Below are 25,056 nucleotides of genomic sequence, written 5' to 3'. Positions count from 1 at the left end.
ACTGTTTTCTTGATTTTGGATTCAATTTTGAAGAAGGAAGGAGAAATTGTGAGATTGGCGTAGAAGAGACGCACCAATCGAGGGTATACTGGTTCATTGAGGTGTAGGATGGATGTCCAGTCAAGGGCATCAAATTTGGCCTGTAAGTCGAAATTTTGAAGGACAGGAGGATCAATGTACCTGCCGGTGAGGATGCCCCTAGTGCCGATGTCGGCCCAGAGTTTCTTGGCTTTATCCCCAGTAAAAAATGAGTTAGGCACAACCTCAGCCGCTACAGCCTTTGCCTTTGCCTTCTTCCGAGAAGGCCCTTCTTCCTCGGGAACTTCTTCAGGAAAGTATTCAGGGTCTGCAGCTTGGGAGGAGCCTCCAATGTTGAGATTTTTGGTTTTGGGAGGCATTGTGAGAAGAAATGTGAGGGGAGAGATAGCCCTAAAATGAAGGAGAATAAGAGAAATAGAGAGAAATAGAGAGAAATAGAGAAAAATAGAGAAATAGAGAAGGATAATGGTTTAAAAACAAGGAAATAGCCCTAGAATGGAAGAAAATAGAAGAAGTGGAGAAAGAAAGAAGAGAAAAAAACGAAAAATGGAGAAATTGTAGGGTTTGAAGAAGAAAAATGGGTTGGTAGGAAGAAGAGAGTTAAAGGAAATGGTTTGAAGGAGGAAAAGGGGTTGTGGAAGGAGAAAAAGGAAGAAAAAGAACGAAAATGGAGGTAGTATTTTAGAAGAAAGGGAAGGAAGAGGGAAAGGGGAGAGGAGAAAATGAAAAAAAGAACCGGATCCAGGGGTTTTAACGCTCCTGGACCGATTCTCGGAGCTCCGAGAAATAGTCTCGGAGTTCCGAGAACACACGCGTTTTTTTATTTTTCTACTGTCCGATTCTCGGAGTTCCGAGAAATTTTCTCGGAGTTCCGAGAAGCCTGGAAGAAATCTCGGAGTTCCGAGAAATTTTCTCGGAGTTCCGAGAAACGCTCCAGAGCCCTCTGTTCATTTCCTCGGAGTTCCGAGACAAAATCTCGGAGTTCCGAGAATTTTTTTTTTTTTTTTTGAATGGGAGGAGAACAGAGTTACATGTGATATTTTGAATTGCAACTTAACCAACCATGATCCAATGCATGAACATAGATGACTTTCCGAGGGTTTTGATGATGGCGCAAGGCCAAAGTTTTAAGTATCTTAATTTAGGGTGATGGTACCGACTCCCCCTTGAAATGAAGTGGGCTATGGGTACCAATTGAGTGATTTTTAGAGTTAGGGTTGGATCATCAAAAACCATGTAGTCACAATCAAAATATGAGATATATATATACAAAGATAATTATGTCTTCTATTCATGCTTCATGTGCAAACTCTTTCATTTGATCTAGACTCCAAATGTTGAGTCCACTCCTAAGGTCACAAAATCGATCCTCATTAAGGGGTTTTGTGAAGATATCCGCCAATTGTTCATTGGTGTGGATGTACTTAATTTCAATATCCCCTTTTTGAGAATGATCTCTTAAGAAATGATGCCTTACCTCTATGTGCTTAGTCCTAGAATGTTGAATTGGATTTTTTGTCAAGTTGATGGCGCTTGTATTATCACAATGGATTGGAACATTACTAAATGCAAGATTATAGTCCATGAGAGTGTTCTTCATCCATAGGATTTGTGCACAACAAGCGCCGGCCGCAATGTATTCTGCTTCGGTTGTAGACAAGGCTACCGAGTTTTGTTTTTTGCTAAACCAGGACACCAGAGACCTTCCTAGAAATTGACAAGTGCCACTTGTGCTTTTTCTATCAATTCTACAACCGGCAAAGTCGGCATCCGAAAATCCTACTAGATTGAATTCATTCGATCGTTCATACCATAATCCTAAAGAAGGAGTTCCTTTGAGATATTTGAATATCCTCTTAACGGCACTCAAATGAGACTCTTTAGGACCCGATTGAAACCTAGCACAAATGCACACGCTAAACATTATATCCGGCCGACTAGCGGTCAAATATAATAGACTTCCTATCATTCCTCTAAACTTTTTCTCATCAACCGGTTTCCCACTTTCATCCTTTTCTAATTTGGTGGAAGTGCTCATAGGAGTTGGCTTGATTTGAGAGCTATCCATGCCAAATTTCTTAAGGAGTTCCTTAGTATACTTCTCTTGGTTGATGAAAATTCCATTTTTACATTGTTTGATTTGAAGTCCTAGGAAATAGGTAAGCTCTCCCATCATACTCATCTCAAACGCTTTTTGCATGGATTGTGCGAATTCTTCACACATCTTATCATTGGTAGCACCAAATATTGTATCATCTACATAGACTTGAACAATAAGCATATCTTTTCCTTTTCTTTTAATAAACAAGGTTTTGTCAACCGTGCCCATTTGAAAGCCACTCTCTAATAGGAATGAGCTAAGCCTCTCATACCAAGCTCTAGGAGCTTGCTTTAGACCATACAAGGCTTTGTCCAACCTATATACGTGATTAGGGTATTTGAAATCCTCAAAACCGGGAGGTTGTTCAACATAAACTTCCTCCATAATATACCCATTTAGGAATGCACTCTTCACATCCATTTGATACAACTTAAAGTTTTTATGGGATGCAAATGCAAGTAGCATCCTTATGGCTTCCAATCTAGCAACCGGAGCAAAGGTCTCATCATAATCGATACCTTCCTCTTGGTTGTAACCTTGGGCTACCAATCTAGCTTTATTCCTTTGAATATCTCCATGCTCATTGAGTTTGTTTCTAAACACCCATTTAGTCCCAATAACCGGGTGATCACTAGGCCTAGGAACTAACCTCCATACTTGGTTTCTCTCAAATTGGTTTAGTTCCTCATTCATAGCAATCATCCAAAATTCATCCTTTTCAGCTTCTTTTATGGACTTGGGTTCTATTTGGGAGATAAAGGCCATGTTGGCACAAACATTCTTATAGTGAGATCTTGTCTTAACTCCTTGTGAGGTTTCACCTATGATTTGAGTAGAGGGGTGACTAGACATGATTCTACTATGTTTAGGAAGACTTTCTACTTCAAGTTCTTCTATAGGTTGACCTTCTAAATTAAGATTTTCTAAGGGTTGGACAATGGACTCTACTTGACTAAGAGGCTCTAGAAGATTGACACCATCATCATCTTCATTAATGACATTAGGAGGTTCAAATGACTCGTCAAATTTGACATGCACGGATTCTTCCACAATTTGAGTTCTTTTGTTATAGACTCTATAAGCTTTACTATGGGTTGAATAGCCTAAGAAGATACCTTCATCGGATTTTGAATCAAACTTATGCAAGGTGTCTTTCATGTTTAATATAAAACATTTACAACCAAAGACTTTGAAATAGCTAACTTTGGGGGGTGTTCCACTCCATAGTTCATAAGGTGTTTTGTTAAGGTGAGGTCTAATGAGCACTCTATTTAAAATATAGCAAGCCGAGTGAACGGCTTCCGCCCAAAAGTTTCTTGGAACATTGTGCTCATTTAACATGGTTCTAGCCATTTCAATAATAGATCTATTTTTCCTTTCAACTACCCCATTTTGTTGGGGAGTTCTTGGAGCCGAGAAATTGTGCTTGATTCCATTTTCATTGCAAAAGGTATCAAACTCAAAGTTCTCAAACTCGGTTCCATGATCACTTCTAATTTCATTTATGAAAACCCCTTGTTCATTTTGAATTCGCTTGCACAAGTTGACAAATTTCTTGAAGGTTTCATCTTTACTAGTTAAGAATAACACCCAAGTGAATCGAGAGTAGTCATCAACAATCACATATACATATCTACTTCCTCCTCTACTACTAGTCTTCATGGGACCAAATAGGTCCATATGAAGGAGTTGGAGTGGACAAGAGGTAGATAATACACTTATGGGTTTAAAAGAGTTTTTAGCATGTTTTCCATGAATGCAAGCACTACAAACTTTATCTCTAATGTATTTGAGTTTAGGTAACTCTCTCACAAGATTCTTAGAAGATAATCTTGAAATTAAATCCATATGAGCATGACCAAGTCTCCTATGCCATAACCAAGGGTTATCATCCATGGCGGAGAGACATTGGATGTTTTGATTTTCAAGGTCTTCTAATGCTAATGAATACATATTGCCATCTCTATATGCAACAAATTCAACTTCATTATTCTTGGAATTCAAAATTTTACATCTATCTTTTTCAAAAAGAACTTTGTGACCAAGATCACATAGTTGACTAATGCTTATCAAATTAAATGAAAGACCGTCAACGAGCAAAACATGTTCAACCTTAATGTCCTTAATTTTAATGGTACCTTCACCGAGGATTTTGCTTCTTGTATCATCCCCAAAGGTGACATTTCCTTGATGACTCATGGTGACAAAGGCGAACTTGCTTACATCTCCCGTCATGTGCCTTGAGCAACCGCTATCCAAAAACCATTTGTCCTTTGAGGGTTTTCCTTTCAAGCACACCTACAAGAATCAAAGCTCATGTTGAAGTTTTAGGTACCCACTTTTTCTTGGGTCCTTCAAGGTTAGCAACATCATAAAGCTCATTCTTTTTAACCCACATAAATTTTGTTGCTTTTGATTTCTTAACATTGCATGCAAACCTTAAGTGTCCTATTCTACCACAATAGTGACAAGTGGGAATAAAGGCACTAGTGTTAGCATGGATGTAGGAGAAATTTCCTATAGCTTTATTTTTGAATGAGGCTTTTCCTTTAGAAAAAGGTTGGTAACCAAGACCATTTTTTTCTAGAGAGACAAGCTTATTTTCAAGAATTTCATCTAGTTTATTTTTGCCACATGAGAATTTTTTAAATGTCAAATCAAGTTCTTTGCATTTCTAAATAAGTTTCTCATTTTCTTCTTTTAAGCTTTTGTTTTCAAAGATTAATTTGTCTACTTCTTCATTCAAAGCTTTGTTTTCCAAAATAATTTTTCACTTGTATTGGTTTGCAAATCGAATTCCTTTTTCATGAACCCAAAATCCCTAGTGACATTTTGTAAGGACTTTTTCATTGTTTTGTTTTTGGCGAGTTGTAAATCCAAATTTTCATGAAGTTTTTCACAAGCAAAAATTAGTTCATCATTAGAGAATTCATGAGATATATCATCAACATCATTTACCTCGGATAAGGAGATGTCTTGTGTTACATCGGCGAGTCCCATGAAGCAAAGGTCATCTTCATCCTTTCCGTTGGATTCATTTCCGGATGAAGCACTCCCTTCATCCCAAGCCGCCGCACACAAAGCCTTTTTGCCATGTCTTCTATTCTTCCTATCCTTGTCATTGTTGTTGATGAGTGGGCAATTTGGCCGTATATGACCAACCTTGTTGCACTTATAGCATCTCATCTCCTCTTTGTTTGAGGGTCTATTTCTTCCTTGGCTAGAGTTGCCTCCTTTCTTGAATTTGAGAAATTTCTTGAATCTCTTGGTGAAGAGAGCAAGATCATCTTGTGTGTCTTCTTCACTCTCTTCCTCTTCACTCTCAACTCTTGCTTTAAAAGCTATTCCTTTCCTTTTTGTATCTTCCTTTTGTTTGTTTAAGGTTTCTCTTCCTTTTAAAATCATTTCATAAGTTGTTAAGGAACCTATTAAGTCTTCTAAGCCCATTTTTGATACGTCTTTTGCTTCTTCAATGGCGGTGACCTTGGGATCCCAATCTTTAGGTAAAGACCTAAGTATTTTGGTAACTAAGTCCTTGCTAGACAATTGTTTACCTAAGGATCTCAACCCATTTGTTATGTTTGTGAACCTAGTATGCATTTCGGCAATGGTTTCATTTGGGTCCATCATGAATAGCTCATACTCTCTAAAGAGAAGATTCATCTTGGACTCTTTCACTTGATTTGTCCCTTCATGAGCTACCTCTAGCATATCCCAAATCTCCTTAGCGGTTTCAAGAGTAGAAACTCGATTGAACTCCTCGGGAGATAAGGCACAAATCAAGGCATTCATTGCTTTTGCATTGATAGTGGATTCTCTTCTTTCATTTTCATCCCATAGTTCCATATCAACACTAGGTTCATTATATCCATTTTGGATACTTCTCCAAACATCAAAATCCAAAGATTTTAAAAACACTCTCATTCTAGCTTTCCAATATGGATAGTTTGAGCCATTGAAGAAGGGAGGTCTAGTGGTGGATTGCCCCTCATTGCTATGAGAAAAGGTTGCCATTTGAATCTTTCCCTTGTAGGTTTTCAAAGAGAATTCCTATGTAAGAGCCTAAGCTTTGATACCAAGATTTTTATAGTGGTTCGGTCTTAGCTCAAGACCTACTCCACTCTTCTCAAGTTACTTTCCTTGAGGATTCCACTATCTTCTCCAAGGAACTTAAATACGGCGTTCCTTCCGCCTTGTACAAATCGAGCTCCACGCTCCAAGGGTCTTCTACGGCGCCCTTTGTGCCAAATACAAAGTAGATGAAATGAAAAAGCTTGCTTGCCTCTAGATAGGCTAATTTAAAGGTAAAGCTCACTCACTCTCACAAGAACAAGATTGAACAAGTGAAGGTCCTAAGGTCTCTCAAGAATAATCTAAGGTAAATGGCACAAGTGAGAGATGGAGATCTTCAAGAGAAGGAGAACAAATGGCTTTTTGTGCTCTTGAAATCTTTGTAATGTCCTTAGGTAAAAAACCCAAGAGTCCCTAGGTTCATATAAATAGAGGGGACAAAAAACACAAAATATTCGCACCCCAACGGTCGTCACGGACTCCGGGCTCGGAGCTCCGAGCGGCTATTTTTTTGAACCTGGAACAATTCTCGGAGTTCCGAGCTCGGAGCTCCGAGAATATCCAGCAGATTTTCCTTATATTTTGCTGATTTTGTTTGGGCTTTTGGAACTTTGATTTTTCAAGATAAATGGAGTGTCATGAGGGTCCAACAATGTTGAGACACCACTATGAACATTCACAAACCCATTAAATTCTATCTAGGTTGATTTTAACTCTCCTTTGTGCCATAGACCTAGACTAAACATTGAGGACCATTTACATTCTAAATTTACTTGGTCTTCAATCTTGTTGGCACCTTGTAGAGGCTTTGACATGTCTTCACTCAACTCCATTGATGCTTGAGTTGATTTGCCATTCTTGTGCTTGAGTTCAACCTCGAGTTCAACCTTGAGTTCAACCTTGTCATGCACTCTTGAGGATGGTACACTGTGAACATTATAACTTTGCCAATGGAAATCATTAGTGTATAAAACCTTTAAAACAAATTTAGTTTGTTAATCATCAAAACAATTCAATAGGAGTACTTGTTGAACCCTTGGGCTAACAAGTTCCTTGACACCATATATAGGGTTTCCTATGTCTAAAAGATGGATGTTTTGTAAAGTTTTAAAATAAGAAACTTTCTATTTTTTCAATCTCCATCCTTTATAAACTAATTCTAAGATTCAATACCATCTCATGCACATCTCAAAACTTGGCTAAAAGCTCATCGACACCATCTTTTGGGTTTCCTATGTCTAAAATATTGATGTCTTATAAGGTTTCAAAAATAAGAAACTTTCTAATTTTTCAATCTCCATCCTTCATCAACTGAATCTAAGATTCAATATCATCTCATCCCCACCTCAAAACTTTGCAAAAAGCTCCTTCACACCATCTATGGGGTTTCCTATGTCTAAAAGATGGATGTTTTATAAAGTTACTAAAGTAAGAAACTTTTTATTTTACAATCTCTATCCTTGATCAACAAAATCTAATATTCAATACCATCTCAAAACTTGGCTAAAAGCTCATGGACACCATCTATAGTGTTTCCTATGTCTAAAAGGTGGATGTTTTATAAAGTTTCTAAAATAAGAAACTTTCTGTTCTTCAATCTCTAGCAACAAAAGCACCTTCACAGCATATCTTGGTTTTCTTATATCTAAAAGATGTTTGTTTTATAAAGTTTCTAAAATAAGAAACTTTCTATTTTTTCAATCTCTATCCATCATCAACTAAATCTAAGATTCAATACCATCGCATCCTCATCTCAGAACTAAGCAAAAAGCTCCTTCACACCATCTTTACGATTTACTAAGTTTAAAAGTTTGATATTTTATAAAGTTTCTAAAATAAGAAACTCTCTATTTTTTCAATATCCATCATTCATCAACTAAATCTAAGGTTCAATACCCACTCATTCTTATCTCAAAACTTGGCTAAATGCTCGTTGATATCATCTGTAGGGTTTCTTATGTCTAAAAGATTGATGTTTTTTAAGCTTTCTACAATAACAAACTTTCTATTTTTTCAATCTCTATCCTTTATCAACTGAAGCTAAGATTCAATACCATCTCATCCTCATCTCAAAACTTGGCGAAAAGCTCCTTGACACCATCCCTAAGGTTTCCTTTTCTAAAAGATAGATGTCTTACAAAGTTTCTGAAATAAGAAACCATCTATTTTTTAAATCTCTTTTCTTCATCAACTAAATCTAAGATTCAATATCATCTCATCCTAATCTCAAAACACATCTAAAATTTCCTTTACACCATATATAGGGTTTCCTAGGTCTAAAAGATTGATGTTTTCTAAAGTTTCTAAAATAAGAAACTTTCTATTTTTTCAATCTACATCCTTTATAAACTAATTCTAAAATTCAATACCATCTCATCCACATCTCAAAACTTGGCTAAAAGCTCCTCGACAACATCTCTTCGGTTTCCTATGTCTAAAATATTGATGTCTTATGAAGTTTCAAAAATAAGAAACTTTCTAATTTTTCAATCTCCATCCTTCATCAACTAAATCTAAGATTCAATATCATCTCATCCCCACCTCAAAACCTTCCAAAAAGCTCCTTGACACCATCTATGGGATTTCCTATGTCTAAAAGATTGATGTTTTATAAAGTTACTAAAATAAGAAACTTTCTATTTTACAATCTCTATCCTTGATCAACAAAATTTAATATTCAATACCATATTGTCCTAATCTCAAAACTTGGCTAAAACCTCATGGACACCATCTATAGTGTTTCCTATGTCTAAAAGGTGGATATTTTATAAAGTTTCTAAAATAAGAAACTTTCTGTTTTTCAATCTCTATCAACAAAAGCACCTTGACAGCACATCTTGGTTTTCTTATATCTAAAAGATGTTTGTTTTATAAAGTTTCTAAAATAAGAAACTTTCTATTTTTTCAATCACTATCCATCATCAACTAAATCTAAGATTCAATACCATCGCATCCTCATCTCAGAAATAAGCAAAAAGCTCCTTCACACCATCTTTACGATTTACTAAGTTTAAAAGATTGATATTTTATAAAGTTTCTAAATTAAGAAACTCTCTATTTTTTCAATATCCATCATTCATCAACTAAGTCTAAGATTCAATACCCACTCATTCTTATCCCAAAACTTGGCTAAATGCTCGTTGATATCATCTCTAGGGTTTCTTATGTCTAAAAGATTGATATTTTATAAAGTTTCTAAATTAAGAAACTCTCTATTTTTTCAATATCCATCATTAATCAACTAAGTCTAAGATTCAATACCCACTCATTCTTATCCCAAAACTTGGCTAAATGCTCGTTGATATCATCTGTAGGGTTTCTTATGTCTAAAAGATTGATGTTTTTTAAGCTTTCTACAATAACAAACTTTCTATTTTTTCAATCTCTATCCTTTATCAACTGAATCTAAGATTCAATACCATCTCATCCTCATCTCAAAACTTGGCGAAAAGCTCCTTGACACCATCACTAAGGTTTCCTTTGCTAAAAGATAGATGTGTTACAAAGTTTCTAAAATAAGAAACCATCTATTTTTTAAATCTCTATTCTTCATCAACTAAATCTAAGATTCAATATCATCTCATCCGCATCTCAAAACTCAGCTAAAAGTTCCTTAACACCATATATAGGGTTTCCGATGTCAAAAAGATGGATGTTTTGTAATGTTTCTAAAATAAGAAACTTTCTATTTTTTCAATCTCCATCAATTGTAAACTAATTCTAAAATTCAATACCATCTCATCCACATCTCAAAACTTGGCTAAAAGCTCCTCGACACCATATTTTGGGTTTCCTATGTCTAAAATATTGATCTCTTATAAAGTTTCAAAAATAAGAAACTTTCTAATTTTTCAATCTCCATCCTTCATCAACTAAATCTAAGATTCAATATCATCTCATCCCCACCTCAAAACTTTGCAAAAAGCTCCTTGACACCATCTATGGGGTTTCCTATGACTAAAAGATGGATGTTTTATAAAGTTACTAAAATAAGAAACTTTCTATTTTACAATCTCTATCCTTGATCAACAAAATCTAATATTCAATACCATCTAATCATAATCTCAAAACTTGGCTAAAACGTCATTGACACCATATATAGTGTTTCCTATGTCTAAAAGATGGATGTTTTATAAAGTTTCTAAAGTAAGAAACTTTCTGTTTTTCAATCTCAATCAACAAAAGCACCTTGACAGCATATCTTGGTTTTCTTATATCTAAAAGATGTTTGTTTTATAAAGTTTCTAAAATAAGAAACTTTCTATTTTTTCAATCTCTATCCATCATGAACTAAATCTAAGATTCAGTACCATCGCATCCTCATCTCAGAACTAAGCAAAAAGCTCCTTGACACCATCTTCACGATTTACTACGTTTAAAAGATTGATATTTTATAAAGTTTCTAAAATAAGAAACTGTCTATTTTTTTTGCAATACCCATCATTCATCAATTAAATCTAAGATTCAATAACTTGGCTAAATGCTCGTAGATATCATCTCTAGGGTTTCTTATGTCTAAAAGATGGATGTTTGATAAAGTTTCTAAAATAAGAAACTTTCTATTTTTACAATCTCCATCATTAATCAACTAAATCTAAGATTTAATACCCTCTCATCCTCATCCCAAAACATGGCTAAAAACTCATTGACACCGTCTCTAGGGTCTCATATGTCTAAAAGATGGATGTTTTTTAAGCTTTCTACAATAACAAACTTCCTTTTTTTCAATCTCCATCCTTTATCAACTAACTCTAAGATTCAATACTATCTCATCCTCATCTCAAAACTTGGCTAAAAGCTCCTTGACACCATCCCTAAGGTTTCCTTTGCTAAAAGATAGATGTCTTACAAAGTTTCTAAAATAAGAAACCATCTATTTTTTAAATCTGTATTCTTCATCAACTAAATCTAAGATTCAATATCATCTCATCCTCATCTCAAAACTCAGCTAAAAGTTCCTTGACACCATATATAGGGTTTCCTATGTGTAAAAGATGGATGTTTTTTAAACTTTCTAAAATAAGAAACTTTCTATTTTTTCAATCTCCATCCTTTATAAACTAATTCTAAAATTCAATGCCATCTCATCCACATCTCAAAACTTAGCTAAAAGCTCCTCGACACCATCTTTTGGGTTTCCTATGTCTAAAATATTGATGTCTTATAAAGTTTCAAAAATAAGAAACGTTCCAATTTTTCAATCTCCATCCTTCATCAACTAAATCTAAGATTCAATATCATCTCATTCCTACCTCAAAACTTTGCAAAAAGCTCCCTGACACCATCTATGGGGTTTCCTATGTCTAAAAGACGGATGTTTTATAAAGTTACTAGAATAAGAAACTTTCTATTTTACAATCTCTATCCTTAATCAACAAAATCTAATATTCAACACCATCTAATCATATTCTCAAAACTTGACTAAAATCTCATGGACACCATCTATAGTGTTTCCTATGTCTAAAAGGTGGATGTTTTATAAAGTTTTAAAATAATAAACTTTCTCTTTTTCAATCACTATCAACAAAAGCACCTTGACAGCATATCTTGGTTTTCTTATATCTAAAAGATGTTTGTTTTATAAATTTTCTAAAATAAGAAACTTTCTATTTTTTCAATCTTTATCCATCATAAACTTAATCTAAGATTCTATACCATCGCATCCTCATCTCAGAACTAAGCAAAAAGCTCCTTGACACCATCTTTACGATTTACTAAGTTTAAAAGATTGATATTTTATAAAGTTTCTAAAATAAGAAACTCCTTATTTTTTCAATATCTATCATTCATCAACTAAATCTAAGATTCAATACCCACTCATTCTTATCCCAAAACTTGGCTAAATGCTCGTTGATATCATCTCTAGGGTTTCTTATGTCTAAAAGATGGATGTTTGATAAAGTTTCTAAAATAAGAAACTTTCTATTTTTACAATCTCCATCATTAATCAACTAAATCTAAGATTCAATACCCTCTCATCCTCATCCCAAAACATGGCTAAAGCTCATTGACACCGTCTGTAGGGTCTCATATGTCTAAAAGATGGATGTTTTTTAAGCTTTCTACAATAACAAATTTTCTATTTTTTCAATCTCTATCCTTTATCAACTGAATCTAAGATTCAATACCATCTCATCCTCATCTCAAAACTTGGCGAAAAGCTCCTTGACAACATCCCTAAGGTTTCCTTTGCTAAAAGATAGATGTCTTACAAAGTTTCTAAATTAAGAAACCATCTATTTTTTAAATCTCTATTCTTCATCAACTAAATCTAAGATTCAATATCATCTCATCCTCATCTCAAAACTCCGCTAAAAGTTCCTTGACACCATATATAGGGTTTCCTATGTCTAAAAGATGGATGTTTTGTAAAGTTTCTAAAATAAGAAACTTTCTATTTTTTCAATCTCCATCCATTGTAAACTAATTCTAAAATTCAATACCATCTCATGCACATCTCAAAACTTGGCTAAAAGCTCATCGACACCATCTTTTGGGTTTCCTATGTCTAAAATATTGATGTCTTATAAAGTTTCAAAAATAAGAAACTTTCCAATTTTTCAATCTCTATCCTTCATCAACTAAATCTAAGATTCAATATCATCTAATCATAATCTCAAAACTTGACTAAAAGCTCGTGGACAACATCTATAGTGTTTCCTATGTCTAAAAGGTGTATGTTTTATAAAGTTTTAAAATAAGAAACTTTCTCGTTTTCAATCACTATCTTTATCTATCATCAACTAAATCAAAGATTCAATAACATCGCATCCTCATCTCAGAACTAAGCAAAAAGCTCATTGACATCATCTTTACGATTTACTAAGTTTAAAAGATTGATATTTTATAAAGTTTCTAAAATAAGAAACTCTCTATTTTTTCAATATCCATCATTCATCAACTAAATCTAAGATTCAATACCCACTCATTCTTATCCCAAAACTTGGCTAAATGCTCGTTGATTTCATCTCTAGGGTTTCTTATGTCTAAAAGATGGATGTTTGATAAAGTTTCTAAAATAAGAACCTTTCTATTTTTACAATCTCCATCATTAATCAATTAAATCTAAGATTCAATACCCTCTCATCCTCATCCCAAAACATGGCTAAAGCTCATTGACACCGTCTCTAGGGTCTCAAATGTCTAAAAGATGGATGTTTTATAAGCTTTCTACAATAACAAACTTTCTACTTTTTCAATTTCTATCCTTTATCAACTAATTCTAAGATTCAATACCATCTCATCCTCATCTCAAAACTTGGCAAAAAGCTCCTTGACACCATCCCTAAGATTTTCTTCGCTAAAAGATAGATGTCTTACAAAGTTTCTAAAATAAGAAACCATATATTTTTTAAATCTCTATTCTTCATCAACTAAATCTAAGATTCAATATCATCTCATCCTCATCTCAAAACTCCGCTAAAAGTTCCTTGACACCATATATAGGGTTTCCTATGTCTAAAAGATGGATGTTTTGTAAAGTTTCTAAAATAAGAAACTTTCTATTTTTTCAATCTCCATCCTTTGTAAACTAATTCTAAAATTCAATACCATCTCATCCACATCTCAAAACTTGGCTAAAAGCACATCGACACCATCTTTTGGGTTTCCTATGTCTAAAATATTGATGTCTTATCAAGTTTCAAAAATAAGAAACTTTCCAATTTTTAATCTCCATCCTTCATCAACTAAATCTAAGATTCAATATCATGTCATCCCCACCTCAAAACTTTGCAAAAAGCACCTTGAAACCATCTATGGGGTTTCCTATGTCTAAAAGATGGATGTTTTATAAAGTTACTAAAATAAGAAACTTTCTATTTTACAATCTCTATCCTTGATCAACAAAATCTAATATTCAATACCATCTAATCATAATCTCAAAACTTATCTAAAACCTCATGGACACCATCTATAGTGTTTCCTATGTCTGAAAGGTGGGGGTTTTATAAAGTTTCTTACTGTTTTTCAATCACTATCAACAAAAGCACCTTTACAGCATATCTTGGTTTTCTTATATCTAAAAGATATTTGTCTTATATTGTTTCTAAAATAAGAAACTTTCTATTTTTTCAATCTCTATCCATCATCAACTAAATCTAAGATTCAATACTATCGCATCCTCACCTCAGAACTAAGCAAAAAGCTCCTCGACACCATCTTTACGATTTACTAAGTTTAAAAGATTGATATTTTATAAAGTTTCTAAAATAAGAAACTCTCTATTTTTTTTGCAACACCCATCATTCATCAACTAAATCTAAGATTCAATACCCACTCATTCTTATCCCAAAACTTGGCTAAATGCTCGTTGATATCATCTCTATGGTTTCTTATGTCTAAAAAATGGATGTTTGATAAAGTTTCTAAAATAAGAAACTTTCTATTTTTACAATCTCCATCATTAATCAACTAAATCTAAGATTCAATACCCTCTCATCCTCATCCCAAAACATGGCTAAAAGCTCATTGACACCGTCTCTAGGGTCTCATACGTCTAAAAGATGGATGTTTTTTAAGCTTTCTACAATAACAAACTTTCTATTTTTTCAATCTCTATCCCTTATCAACTGAATCTAAGATTCAATACCATCTCATCCTCATCTCAAAACTTGGCTAAAAGCTCCTTGACACCATCCCTAAGGTTTCCTTTGCTAAAAGATAGATGTCTTACAAAGTTTCTAAAATAAGAAACCATCTATTTTTTAAATCTCTATTCTTCATCAACTAAATCTAAGATTCAATATCATCTCATCGTCATCTCAAAACTCAGCTAAAAGTTCCTTAACACCATATATAGGGTTTCCTATGTCTAAAAGATGGATGTTTTGTAAACTTTCTAAAATAAGAAACTTTCTATTTTTTCAATCTCCATCCTTTATAAACTAATTCTAAAATTCAATGCCATCTCATCCACATCTCAAAACTTAGCTAAAAGCTCCTCGACACCATCTTTTGGGTTTCCTATGTCTAAAATATTGATGTCTTATAAAGTTTCAAAAATAAGAAACTTTCCAATGTTTCAATCTCCATCCTTCATCAACTAAATCTAAGATTCAATATCATCTCATCCCTACCTCAAAACTTTAGAAAAAGCTCCCTGACACCATCTATGGGGTTTCCTATGTCTAAAAGACGGATGTTTTATAAAGTTACTAGAATAAGAAACTTTCTATTTTACAATCTCTATCCTTGATCAACAAAATCTAATTTTCAATACCATCTAATCATAATCTCAAAACTTGACTAAAAGCTCATGGACACCATCTATAGTGTTTCCTATGCCTAAAAGGTGGATGTTTTATAAAGTTTCTAAAATAAGAAAATTTTTGTTTTTCAATCTCTATCAACAAAAGCACATTGACAGCATATCTTGGTTTTCTTATATCTAAAAGATGTTTGTTTTATAAAGTTTCTAAAATAAGAAACTTTCTATTTTTTCAATCTCTATCCATCATCAACAAAACCTAAGATTAAATACCATCGGATCCTCATCTCAGAACTAAGCAAAAAGCTCCTTAACACAATCTTTACGATTTACTAAGTTTAAAAGATTGATATTTATAAAGTTTCTAAAATAAGAAACTCTCTATTTTTTCAATATCCATCATTCATCAACTAAATCTAAGATTCAATACCCACTCATTCTTATCCCAAAACTTGCCTAAATGCTTGTTGATATCATCTCTAGGATTTCTTATGTCTAAAAGATGGATGTTTGATAAAGTTTCTAAAGTAAGAAATTTTCTATTTTTACAATCTCCATCATTAATCAACTAAAGTTAAGATTCAATACCCTCTCATCCTCATCCCAAAACATGACTAAAGCTCATTGACACCGTCTTTAGGGTCTCATATGTTTAAAAGATGGATGTTTTTTAAGCTTTCTACAATAACAAACTTTCTATTTTTTCAATCTCTATCCTTTATCAACTGAATCTATGATTCAATACCATCTCATCCTCATCTCAAAACTTGGCTAAAAGCTCATTGACACCATCCCTAAGGTTTCCTTTGCTAAAAGATAGATGTCTTACAAAGTTTCTAAAATAAGAAACCATCTATTTTTTAAATCTGTATTCTTCATCAACTAAATCTAAGATTCAATATCATCTCATCCTCATCTCAAAACTCACCTAAAAGTTCCTTGACACCATATATAGGGTTTCCTATGTCTAAAAGATGGATGTTTTGTAAACTTTCTAAAATAAGAAACTTTCTATTTTTTCAATCTCCATCCTTTATAAACTAATTCTAAAATTCAATGCCATCTCATCCACATCTCAAAACTTGCCTAAAAGCTCCTCGACACCATCTTTTGGGTTTCATATGTCTAAAATATTGATGTCTTATAAAGTTTCAAAAATAAGAAACTTTCCAATTTTTCAATCTCCATCCTTCATCAACTAAATCTAAGATTCAATATCATCTCATCCCTACCTCAAAACTTTAGAAAAAGCTCCCTGACACCATCTATGGGGTTTCCTATGTCTAAAAGACGGATGTTTTATAAAGTTACTAGAATAAGAAACTTTCTATTTTACAATCTCTATCCTTGATCAACAAAATCTAATTTTCAATACCATCTAATCATAATCTCAAAACTTGACTAAAAGCTCATGGACACCATCTATAGTGTTTCCTATGCCTAAAAGGTGGATGTTTTATAAAGTTTCTAAAATAAGAAAATTTTTGTTTTTCAATCTCTATCAACAAAAGCACATTGACAGCATATCTTGGTTTTCTTGTATCTAAAAGATGTTTGTTTTATAAAGTTTCTAAAATAAGAAACTTTCTATTTTTTCAATCTCTATCCATCATCAACAAAACCTAAGATTAAATACCATCGGATCCTCATCTCAGAACTAAGCAAAAAGCTCCTTAACACAATCTTTACGATTTACTAAGTTTAAAAGATTAATATTTATAAAGTTTCTAAAATAAGAAACTCTCTATTTTTTCAATATCCATCATTCATCAACTAAATCTAAGATTCAATACCCACTCATTCTTATCCCAAAACTTGCCTAAATGCTTGTTGATATCATCTCTAGGATTTCTTATGTCTAAAAGATGGATGTTTGATAAAGTTTCTAAAGTAAGAAACTTTCTATTTTTACAATCTCCATCATTAATCAATTAAATCTAAGATTCAATACCCTCTCATCCTCATCCCAAAACATGGCTAAAGCTCATTGACACCGTCTCTAGGGTCTCATATGTCTAAAAGATTGATGTTTTATAAGCTTTCTACAATAACAAACTTTCTACTTTTTCAATCTCTATCCTTTATCAACTAAATCTAAGATTCAATACCATCTCATCCTCATCTCAAAACTTGGCGAAAAGCTCCTTGACACCATCCCTAAGATTTCCTTCGCTAAAAGATAGATGTCTTACAAAGTTTCTAAAATAAGAAACCATATATTTTTTAAATCTCTATTCTTCATCAACTAAATCTAAGATTCAATATCATCTCATCCTCATCTCAAAACTCCGCTAAAAGTTCATTGACACCATATATAGGGTTTCCTATGTCTAAAAGATGGATGTTTTGTAAAGTCTCTAAAATAAGAAACTTTCTATTTTTTCAATCTCCATCCTTTGTAAACTAATTCTAAAATTCAATACCATTTCATCCACATCTCAAAACTTGGCTAAAAGCTCATCGACACCATCTTTTGGGTTTCCTATGTCTAAAATATTGATGTCTTATCAAGTTTCAAAAATAAGAAACTTTCCAATTTTTAATCTCCATCCTTCATCAACTAAATCTAAGATTCAATATCATCTCATCCCCACCTCAAAACTTTGCAAAAAGCTCCTTGACACCATCTATGGGGTTTCCTATGTCTAAAAGATGGATGTTTTATAAAGTTACTAAAATAAGAAACTTTCTATTTTACAATCTCTATCCTTGATCAACAAAATCTAATATTCAATACCATCTAATCATAATCTCAAAACTGATCTAAAACCTCATGGACACCATCTATAGTGTTTCCTATGTCTGAAAGGTGGGGGTTTTATAAAGTTTCTTACTATTTTTCAATCACTATCAACAAAAGCACCTTGACAGCATATCTTGGTTTTCTTATATCTAAAAGATATTTGTCTTATATTGTTTCTAAAATAAGAAACTTTCTATTTTTTCAATCTCTATCCATCATCAACTAAATCTAAGATTCAATACTATCGCATCCTCACCTCAGAACTAAGCAAAAAGCTCCTTGACACCATCTTTACGATTTACTAAGTTTAAAGGATTGATATTTTATAAAGTTTCTAAAATAAGAAACTCTCTATTTTTTTTTGCAACACCCATCATTCATCAACTAAATCTAAGATTCAGTACCCACTCATTCTTATCCCAAAACTTGGCTAAATGCTCGTTGATATCATCTCTAGGGTTTCTTATGTCTAAAAAATGGATGTTTGACAAAGTTTCTAAAATAAGAAACTTTCTATTTTTACAATCTCCATCATTATTCAACTAAGTCTAAGATTCAATAACCTCTCATCCTCATCCCAAAACATGGCTAAAAGCTCATTGACACCGTCTCTAGGGTCTCATACGTCTAAAAGATGGATGTTTTTTAAGCTTTCTACAATAACAAACTTTCTATTTTTTCAATCTCTATCCTTTATCAACTGAATCTAAGATTCAATACCATCTCATCCTCATCTCAAAACTTGGCTAAAAGCTCCGTTACACCATCCCTAAGGTTTCCTTTGCTAAAAGATAGATGTCTTACAAAGTTTCTAAAATAAGAAACCATCTATTTTTAAATCTCTAATCTTCATCAACTAAATCTAAGATTCAATATCATCTCATCCTCATCTCAAAACTCAGCTAAAAGTTCCTTGACACCATATATATGGTTTTCTATGTCTAAAAGATGGATGTTTTGTAAAGTTTCTAAAATAAGAAACTTTCTATTTTTTCAATCTCCATCCTTTATAAACTAATTCTAAAATTCAATACCATCTCATCCACATCTCAAAACTGTGCTAAAAGCTGGATGTTTTATAAAAGATGGATGTTTTATAAAGTTACTAAAATAAGAAACTTTCTATTTTATAATCTCTATCCTTGATCAACAAAATCTAATATTCAATACCATCTAATCATAATCTCAAAACTTGGCTAAAAGCTCATGGACACCATCTATAGTGTTTCCTATGTCTAAAAGGTGGATGTTTTATAAAGTTTCTAAAATAAGAAACTTTCTGTTTTTCAATTTCTATCAACAAAAGCACCTTGACAGCATATCTTGGTTTTCTTATATCTACAAGATGTTTGTTTTATACAGTTTCTAAAATAAGAAACTTTCTATTTTTTCAATATCTATCCATCATCAACTAAATCTAAGATTCAATACCATCGCATCCTCATCTCAGAACTAAGCAAAAAGCTCCTTGACACCATCTTTACGATTTACTAAGTTTAAAAGATTGATATTTTATAAAGTTTCTAAAATAAGAAACTCTCAATTTTTTCAATATCCATCATTCATCAACTAAATCTAAGATTCAATACCCACTCATTCTTATCCCAAAACTTGGCAATATGCTCGTTGATATCATATCTAGGGTTTCTTATGTCTAAAAGATGGATGTTTGATAAAGTTTCTACACTAAGTAACTTTTAATTTTAAAATCTCCATCATTAATCAACTAAATCTAAGATTCAATACCCTCTCATCCTCATCCCAAAACATGGCTAAAAGCTCATTTACACCGTCTCTAGGGTCTCATATGTCAAAAAGATGGATGTTTTTTAAGCTTTCTATAATAACAAACTTTCTATTTTTTCAATCTCTATCATTTATCAACTGAATCTAAGATTCAATACCATCTCATCCTCATCACAAAACTTGACGAAAAGCTAATTGACACCATCCCTAAGGTTTCCTTTGCTAAAAGATAGATGTCTTACAAAGTTTCTAAAATAAGAAACCATCTATTTTTTAAATCTCTATTCTTCTTCAACTAAATCTAAGATTCAATATCATCTCATCCTCATCTGAAAACTCCGCTAAAAGTTCCTTGACACCATATATAGGGTTTCCTATGTCTAAAAGATGGATGTTTTGTAAAGTTTCTAAAATAAGAAACTTTCTATTTTTTCAATCTCCATCCTTTATAAACTAATTCTAACATTCAATACCATCTCATCCACATCTCAAAACTTGGCTAAACTCTCCTCGACACTATCTTTTGGGTTTCATATGTCTAAAATATTAATGTCTTATAAAGTTTCAAAAATAAGAAACTTTCTAATTTTTCAATCTCCACCCTTAATCAACTCAATCTAAGATTCAATATCATCTCATCCCCACCTCAAAACTTTGCAAAAAGCTCCTTAACACCATCTATGAGGTTTCCTATGTCTAAAAGATGGATGTTTTATAAAGTTACTAAACTAAGAAACTTTCTATTTTACAATCTCTATCCTTAATCAACAAAATCTAATATTCAATACCATCTACTCATAATATCAAAACTTGGCTAAAAGCTCATGGACACCATCTATAGTGTTTCCTATGTCTAAAAGGTGGATGTTTTATAAAGTTTCTAAAATAAGAAAATTTCTGTTTTTCAATCTCTATCAACAAAAGCACATTGACAGCATATCTTGGTTTTCTTATATGTAAAAGATGTTTGTTTTATATTGTTTCTGAAATAAGAAACTTTCTATTTTTTCAATCTCTATCCATCATCAACAAAATCTAAGATTCAATACCATCGCATCCTCATCTCAGAACTAAGCAAAAAGCCCCTTGACACTATCTTTACGATTTACTAAGTTTAAAAGATTGATATTTTATAAAGTTTCTAAAATAAGAAACTCTCTATTTTTTTAATATCCATCATTCATCAACTCAATCTAAGATTCAATACCCACTCATTCTTATCCCAAAACTTGGCTAAATGCTCGTTGATATCATCAATAGGGTTTCTTATGTCTAAAAGATGGATGTTTGATAAAGTTTCTAAAATAAGAAACTTTCATTTTTACAATCTCCATTATTAATCAACTAAATCTAAGATTCAATACCCTCTCATCCTCATCCCAAAACATGGCTAAAAGCTCATTGACACCGTCTCTAGGGTCTCATATGTCTAAAAGATGGATGTAAGCTTTCTACAATAACAATCTTTCTATTTTTTCAATCTCTATCCTTTATCAACTGAATCTAAGATCCAATTCCATCTCATCCTAATCTCAAAACTTGGCTAAAAGCTCCTTGACACCATCCCTAAGGGTTCCTTTGCTAAAAGATAGATGTCTTACAAAGTTTCTAAAATAAGAAACCATCTATTTTTTAAATCTCTATTCTTCATCAACTAAATCTAAGATTCAATATCATCTCATGCTCATCTGAAAACTCCGCTAAAAGTTCCTTGACACCATATATAGGGTTTCCTATGTCTAAAAGATGGATGTTTTGTAAAGTTTCTAAAATAAGAAACTTTCTATTTTTTCAATCTCCATCCTTTATAAACTAATTCTAACATTCAATACCATCTCATCAACATCTCAAAACTTGGCTAAAAGCTCTGCGACACTATCTTTTGGGTTTCATATGTCTAAAATATTGATGTCTTATAAAGTTTCAAAAATAAGAAACTTTCTAATTTTACAATCTCCACCCTTCATCAACTAAATCTAAGATTCAATATCATCTCATCCCCACCTCAAAACTTTGTAAAAAGCTCCTTAACACCATCTATGGGGTTTCCTATGTCTAAAAGGTGGATGTTTTATAAAGTTTCTAATATAAGAAACTTTCTGTTTTTCAATCTCTACCAACAAAAGCATCTTGACAGCATATCTTGGTTTTCGTATATCTAAAAGATGTTTGTTTTATAAAGTTTCTAAAATAAGAAACTTTCTATTTTTTCAATCTCTATCCATCATCAACTAAATCTAAGATTCAATATCATCTCATCCTCATCTCAAAACTCAGCTAAACGTTCCTTGACACCATATATAGGGTTTCATATGTCTAAAATATGGATGTTTTGTAAAGTTTCTAAAATAAGAAACTTTCTATTTTTTCAATCTCTATCCTTTATAAACTAATTGTAAAATTCAATACAATCTCATCCACATCTCAAAACTTGGCTAAAAGCTCCTCGACACCATCTTTTGGGTTTCCTATGTCTAAAATATTGATGTGTTATAAAGTTTCAAAAATAAGAAACTTTCTAATTTTTAATCTCCATCCTTCATCAACTAAATCTATGATTCAATATCATCTCATCCCCACCTCAAACCTTTGCAAAAAGCTCCTTGATACCATCTGTGGGGTTTCCTATATCTAAAAGATGGATGTTATATAAAGTTACTAAAACAAGAAACTTTCTATTTTACAATCTTTATCCTTTATCAACAAAATATAATTTTCAATACCATCTAATCATAATCTCAAAACTTGGCTAAAACTTCATTGACACCATCTATAGTGTTTCCTATGTCTAAAAGGTGGATGTTTTATAAAGTTTCTAAAATAAGAAACATTGTGTTTTTCAATCTCTACCAACAAAAGCACCTTCACAGCATATCTTGGTTTTCTTATATCTAAAAGATGTTTGTTTTATAAAGTTTCTAAAATAAGAAACTTTCTATTTTTTCAATCTCTATCCATCATCAACTAAATCTAAGTTTCAATATCATCTCATCCTCATCTCAAAACTCAGCTAAAAGTTCCTTGACACCATATATAGGGTTTCATATGTCTAAAATATAGATGTTTTGTAAAGTTTCTAAAATAAGAAACTTTATATTTTTTCAATCTCTATCCTTTATAAACTAATTGTAAAATTCAATACCATCTCATCCACATCTCAAAACTTGGCTAAAAGCTCCTCGACACCATCTTTTGGGTTTCCTATGTCTAAAATATTGATGTCTTATAAAGTTTCAAAAATAAGAAACTTTCTAATTTTTCAATCTCCATCCTTCATCAACTAAATCTAAGATTCAATATCATCTCATCCCCACCTCCAAACTTTGCAAAAAGCTCCTTGACACCATGTATGGGGTATCTTATGTCTAAAAGATAGATGTTTTATAAAGTTACTAAAATAAGAAACTTTCTATTTTACAATCTCTATCCTTGATCAACAAAATCTAATATTCAATACCATCTAATCATAATCTCAAAACTTGTCTAAAACATCATTGAGACGATCTATAGTGTTTCTTATGTCTAAAAGGTGGATGTTTTATAAAGTTTCTAAAATAAGAAACTTTCTGTTTTTCAATCTCTATCAACAAAAGCACCTTGACAGCATATCTTGGTTTTCTTATATCTAAAAGATGTTTGTTTTATAAAGTTTCTAAAATAAGAAACTTTCTATTTCTTCAATCTCCATCCTTTATAAACTAATTCTAAAATTCAATACCATTTCATCCACATCTCAAAACTTGGCTAAAAGCTCCTCGACACCATCTTTTGGGATGTCTTTTAAAGTTTCAAAAATAAGAAACTTTCTAATTTTTCATTCTCCATCCTTTATCAACTGAATCTAAGATTCAATATAATCTCATCCCCACCTCAAAACTTTACAAAAAGCTCCTTGACACCATCTATGGGGTTTCCTATGTTTAAAAGATGGATGTTTTATAAAGTTACTAAAATAAGAAACTTCCTATTTTACAATCTCCATCCTTGATCAACAAAATCTAATATTCAATACCATATATTCATAATCTCAAAACTTGGCTAAAACCTCATGGACACCATCTATAGTGTTTCGTATGTCTAAAAGGTGGATGTTTTATAAAGTTTCAAAAATAAGAAACTTTCTGTTTTTCAATCTCTACCAACAAAAGCACCTTGACAGCATATCTTGGTTTTCTTATATCTAAAAGATGTTTGTTTTATAAAGTTTCTAAAATAAGAAACTTTCTATTTTTTCAATCTCTATCCATCATCAACTAAATCTAAGATTCAATACCATCGCATCCTCATCTCAGAACTAAGCAAAAAGCTCCTTGACACCATCTTTACGATTTACTAAGTTTAAAAGATTGAGATTTTATAAAGTTTCTAAAATAAGAAACTCTCTATTTTTTCAATATCCATCATTCATCAACTAAATCTAAGATTCAATACCCACTCATTCTTATCCCAAAATTTGGCTAAATGCTCGTTGATGTCATCTCTAGGGTTTCTTATGTCTAAAAGATGGATGTTTGATAAAGTTCCTAAAATAAGAAACTTTCTATTTTTACAATCTCCATCATTAATCAACTAAATCTAAGATTCAATACCCTCTCATCCTCATCCCAAAACATGGCTAAAAGCTCATTGACACCGTCTCTAGGGTCTGATATGTCTAAAAGATTGATGTTTTTTAAGCTTTCTACAATAACAAACTTTCTATTTTTTCAATCTCTATCCTTTATCAACTCAATCTAAGATTCAATACCATCTCATCCTCATCTCAAAACTTGGCTAAAAGCTCCTTGACAGCATCCCTAAGGTTTCCTTTGCTAAAAGATAGATGTCTTACAAAGTTTCTAAAATAAGAAACCATCTATTTTTTAAATCTCTATTCTTCATCGACTAAATCTAAGATTCAATATCATCTCATCCTCATCTCAAAACTCAGCTAGAAGTTCCTTGACACCATATATAGGGTTTCCTATGTCTAAAAGATGGATGTTTTGTAAAGTTTCTAAAATAAGAAACTTTCTATTTTTTCAATCTCTATCCTTTATAAACTAATTGTAAAATTCAATACCATCTCATCCACATCTCAAAACTTGGCTAAAAGCTCATCGACACCATCTTTTGGGTTTCCTATGTCTAAAATATTGATGTCTTATA

The sequence above is a fragment of the Tasmannia lanceolata genome, unplaced genomic scaffold (assembly GCF_043159265.1).
Source record: "Tasmannia lanceolata isolate RefF3 unplaced genomic scaffold, GAP_Taslan_0.1 ptg000008l, whole genome shotgun sequence".
Lineage (NCBI taxonomy): Eukaryota > Viridiplantae > Streptophyta > Magnoliopsida > Canellales > Winteraceae > Tasmannia > Tasmannia lanceolata.
The sequence above is the reverse complement of the archived record's forward strand: the minus strand, read 5'-3'. Positions refer to the sequence as shown.